Raw genomic sequence first — 5,656 nt, forward strand, 5'->3', positions numbered from 1 at the left:
TTTACAAGTAGTGCTCACAAACCCCACAAGTCCCCAGAGTCCTGGCCTCAACACCAATGCCTTGCTTCTTCAGGCCGCCTCTTTCTCTCCTCCAGAGCCCCGTCCTACTCCACTCCCGACTCTTGGCATCATATGAAGGGAGGCGGCCCCTTTTATAACCCCCTGGATGTGCTCCAGGTGTGTTCCGACAACCTCCCACGACACGCCCCAGTGTGGCAGAACGCCGGCTGCATCCCTGGAAGCACTCTGGGTGTCCCTGCTCTTCTTCCCTCCAGCACTTCCGGGTGTGGCGGAAGTGCTGAGGTCCAGGGTCTCCAAGGCATTGGGGCGCCCCCTGGCGGTGACCACGGGCCACTACAGGGTGGAGCTTCAAAGCTCTGCACCCATGGCTCCCAAAGGTACCAGGATGGTCACGCCCACATGGTCTAGGGAAGGCGCAAGCCCTCCTCCGGTCCTCCTGGGCGTCCCAGCCGAGTCGCCACCCCAGCCATCTCTGACACTGTCTATCTATTTACAGTATCTATCTAAATACAGGGAAGACGGTGTAAGGCCTCCAACAATTCATTCCAACTCATAAAGCAGGCCATCCAACTGCCCAGATATGATCTCACCCCAGGCAACCAACCCCCATCAAGCACTGGCAGGCTTTGGCCTACAAAGGTCTAAAAATGGGCCTTTGCTTTAAAAGTCCAAAATACTAAATATCCTTGAAAATATGCAAAATATCACTCACGGAAGAGGAACTGTATAACCTCTGGCTAGATGAGACATGTCCAGCAAGTAAATAAATACAAGAGTTTATTAGCAATTACAAAAAAAGCAAAAGAGGCAAAAAGGAGCACAAAAGCATTGCCTAAAAAAAGCATCATAGTGCAAACAAGTCCCAGTACTAAACCCAAGAATAAACAAATGAAGAATGCCTGCAAAACATTCTCAGAACCAGAAGATCAAAAGAAGACACTACTCCATTCATCCATCCTTACATTTTACAGTGTTGCAGGGGAGCTGAAGCCAGTTCTGGCAAGCATCAGGTAGAAGGTAGGAAGAACACCCAGACTAGTTACCAGTCCATTGCAGGGCGAACACACACACGCACACACACGCACACACAAACACACAATCTGAAAACTCCAATAAACTCAATGAGCCACTGCCAGGACCTTCTCTCTTACCTCAATATCAAGACAGAGAGAGGACCCAGCAGCAGCATTGACAGGGTGGCCCTGCCTCCTTGGCTTCCACCCACAAAACACAAAGAATGCAGAAACATTTGACTATATAATAAATACTAAACAATAAACATAATATTAACAGAAAGTACATCAAAACATTTCAAAAACAACAATAAAAAGGAACATAAACACAAGCCAGGAAGTAAAGCTTAGCTTAGCACAGCCCACCACTTGACCATGGCCTCTGAAGGGTACTGTTCTTGGTTGACATTGACTAGGTGACAGTGAACCTCATTAGGTGTATTATTCTCCAGCATTAGAAATTTCCTGATATTTCGACACTAGTATTATAGTTTTGGCAGTTATGTTAAGTTGGTTGATTTGCTCCTGGAACACCAAACATTAACTATAAACAACAAATGTTAGAAACGTGCAACTCACATGTTTTAGGAGTGAATATTGGGCTACTTACTTTAATCAGCACTGTAGCATATCCTTTTCATTTTAAGTTTGAAAATGTTTTGATCGCTCCTTGCATGCTTTTCACCCAGACTTAACCTGCATTTAGTCAAATATACTGTATATTGTACTAAAAGTATTAGATGCTTCATGACTTGTCCGAGATAAGGCCCCTTTCAAAAGTAAACATTGACAGAATTGTTGGGCTAATTTTTTGCCAAATTTTCCACTGGGGACAAATAAAGTTCTATCTATCGATCTCTCAATCTAAAGACAGCAGTCAACTCACCCTGCTGCTTGATGGCTGCTGCTGTTTGTCTTTCACAATGGCTACCATCTATGTTGTTTGACCTCTTCAGATATCCCAGACGATGAATCTTTGTTTCTGACATCTGGACACAGCTGAAGAGAAAAGAGACAAAACTTTGGCTGTGTTCTGGTTGTATCAGAGTCTCTTGTCCTGATGATGTGCTGCTTCCTGCTCCTTTGCAGTTGTTTGTTTCTAAATGTTTAAAAATCATCATTGAAAGGCAAGCTAAGATTTTTTTCCTATAATACTTCAGTTTTTGTTCTTTTATGTGAGGGTGGGCTTCTGGGCTAGCATTAGGCTATAAATTATGCGATTTTTTTAGGGAATATGTGACCCCTGAAAAATGTAATAATTACCTCAGATAAGTACAGCTTTGGTATTTCCCCTCAGCATAATAAAATGCTCGGCCACCTTTGAAGCCCTACAGGTATTGGCATCCGCCCTTGTGGGACTACCTCTAGGGACATCAAGATGCTACTTGATCTATTTGAGCTTGCTAAGTGTTGCCCTCATTTGCTCTTTATTATTCTTCTGTAATTATTTTCCTTCAAAAAACAGTACTATAAAGAGTACAGCCAGATTGATTTGCTGTTACTAACATCTCTGCATGTACAATCCAACTATGTTATTCAAGTACAAGTGCACTGCATTATTTTTGGCTCTGCAAAATGTTTACTTGCATTACGAAAGATGTTATGCAACGTTAAAATGGATTGTCCCTTTATTACCCAACAGTGTAAGAACAGGTACTAGAGGCTTCATACAAACTAGTGGGAGAATTTAAAAAGATTGTTTTTTACCTTGATTAATACTCATTTTCTGGTATGTGACACCATCTCTTTGAAACTCATTTCTGGTAGAGAACCCTCTTCTTCTGGCCCACCTAAACACTTGTGCCTCCTTAAAGACATACTAAATCCTCACTTTTATCAGAAGGTGTGTGCTTCATTATCCTTCAGTGAGCCTGGGCAAGTGACTAATGCACTTAAGATAATACAACAGTGTTGATGGTTCAACCTGCCATTGCCTCACTTGTCTTATAGCTGCCATAGGATAATTACCCCTGTAGAAACAGACCATGTGAAATAAAAGTGGCTGCTTTGCTGACATGACTACTCTCACTGAAACTGCTAAACACTTCCTTGCTCACAGTCCTGACTTGCTCGATCATATATCAGTCACATTTACATTATAGTTTCTGATCTGGACCAAATGGTCAGCGCCATGTCCGTTTTTTTCCTCTGCATACTCCTGTTTTCTCCTACATCCCAGACCCTTGCAGATTGGGTTGATTCCATAATTTTCTTGTAATTGTACTGAAAGTGAGAAAGAAGATGCTATAACCAAACTGGGAAATGCATCAAAGTCGTGGACAGAAAGTGGACAAGAAGAACTAAACACCTTAAAATGTAAAACAAACTCAAGGTCAAAAAAGGCCACACAATGATTCAAAATACAAGAAGAATGAGAAGAAGCATCAAAGGTTTTTTTTTTTTTTTTAAAGAATTGTATCTAATCACAGATACCTGGAGCTGCTAATATTTTTAGTGTCACATTATTGATGTCAACTGTCATGCCGTGTAGAGCCATACTCCCTGCAACCAGGAGAGGCGTAGCAGGCACAAATACAAAGTGGCAACACAGTAAAAAAAAAAAAACATACATAATTAATAGTAATAATAAACATTTCCCAAGAGATAAAGAAAAATTACAAAACCCAAGTGGAAAGACATTTAATCAGACATTATGATAGGGCAAACATAATTTCTCAAAATTAATATTAACCCCTGCGGTGGGCTGGCGCCCTGCCCAGGGTTTGTTCCTGCCTTGCGCCCTGTGTTGGCTGGGATTGGCTCCAGCAGACCCCCATGACCCTATTAGGATATAGCAGGTTGGATGATGACTGACTTACTAATATTAACCCTAAGAGGGATGAAGAATAAATTTTACAGACTGACGTGGAAGTAAGTGTGATACACTGGATGCGTCCTCGAGGTTCAATACTGCACTCCCAGGGCAAGCTTCCCCAAACCTTGACTTAGAGAATGGCTTTAGGAAAATTAATGAAAGTAGTGTAAAGACACTTGATCCTCATCAAATTCCATCTTGCAAGGGAATACAGTTGCTGATCTGTTTGATCCTCATCAGATGGGAAAATGCTGCCGATAAACTCCAAACGTAAAACAAGAAACACACACAAAAAATGGAGTTACTAATTGATTTAAAACTGTTATTTTCTGCTCCTTTACTTTGCCTGCCTGATTCTGAGAATCAAGTAAGAAAAAAGGTAATTACAGAGTTGTGACTACTGTGAAGCTGGTGGGCTTGCCCAGAGTGACTGCCGGTCAGTTTACAGTTATCAGTATTTGGCTGGTCCAAGAAGGCAAAGCACTGAACTGTACACTATACTGAGCTCTAATGAATTTATTAATATACTTACTTAAAGTGACTTGAGTATTCTTCAGTTAGTTATGTTCCTACAACTGGACCACATGCATGGTTGGGATCGGACCCTGCTGGTATCAGTGGTGGGGTCTGAAATAGCAGCCTGGCTAAATAGAACACTAAAAACATATGAAGTATTTCACTAGTGGCCATCTATAGAAATAGCCTGGCTGTGAATAACATGCGACAACGTTTATGCAGTGGTGATTTAACCTTACAATAATCTCTGTTTGATTTATTTACAAAGTCACCTGTCCTTCTTAAATGCATTAAAAAACCACTAAGGCAGGACTGCTTAGACTGGTTGCAGAATTAAACCCTCCATAATTTGGTTATTTTTCCAGTCACCTGTACATTTCTTCACAGACCTGTACTCACTGTATAGCTTCTTGTCTCTACGATGGATTTGCTTTATGTTAATAATTCTGCTAGTTTCCTGTGACATTATACTCATAAAAAGCAAGCTTTTAGTATCAATGAAAGTTTCTAGTTTGCCTAAAAGTGCATTTGCTCTCTTCTCCCTAGTGTGGTATTTAAGTACTCTCCATTCTATTTTGATTAGCATATAAAGCCAATTATTTTGTGCCTTAGGCTTAAATGCAAAGTTGGTGCAACTGTACCACTCTCAAAACGGCACTCGGTGGTACAAAAAGCAGACTGATGAATTTAGCAATTTGTGGGCAGAAGCCGTCCACAGCTAGTGATTTTGAAAAAGCAGCGTCTCCCTGCCCTCCCTGCAGCAGTCTCGGTGTACCATCCATGGTAACTTCTGCTGCACACGTACAAACATAGTCCTTTAGCGAGTGTGTGTGTTTTCACGGCCACATGCTATATATTTTGACCTTCCAATCTCTTAAATCGAATTGGAGAATAAATAGAAATAAAGGGTAACAGCCTCTAAAGTCATCAGCTTGGAGTCTGAAATGAGTGGGGATGTAAACAGAGCGAGATTGGATTTATGCAAATCCATAGACCCTGACTGTGTAGGAGATGGGTGCATCGTGGCCTGCCTTAATGAAATGGCATTCGGTGTATTAACCACAGCTATTTTATTGGCTCTTTGGGGGCAGCCAACAGCTGTATGACATTACATTTGACTGTGTGGGCCACACATGAGGCAAGGCTTAGCTATTATGAATTGGGAAATGACTATTACAACAGCCTTGCATATTGTCGTTAATTTACACGCTTGTACACTCCCTCTCCTCCTGTGTAGCAATTGCTAATGACAGATTGCAATAGCCTGAAAACAAGAACCCATTTTAAAAAA

The sequence above is a fragment of the Polypterus senegalus genome, chromosome 17 (genome assembly GCF_016835505.1).
Source record: "Polypterus senegalus isolate Bchr_013 chromosome 17, ASM1683550v1, whole genome shotgun sequence".
Lineage (NCBI taxonomy): Eukaryota > Metazoa > Chordata > Cladistia > Polypteriformes > Polypteridae > Polypterus > Polypterus senegalus.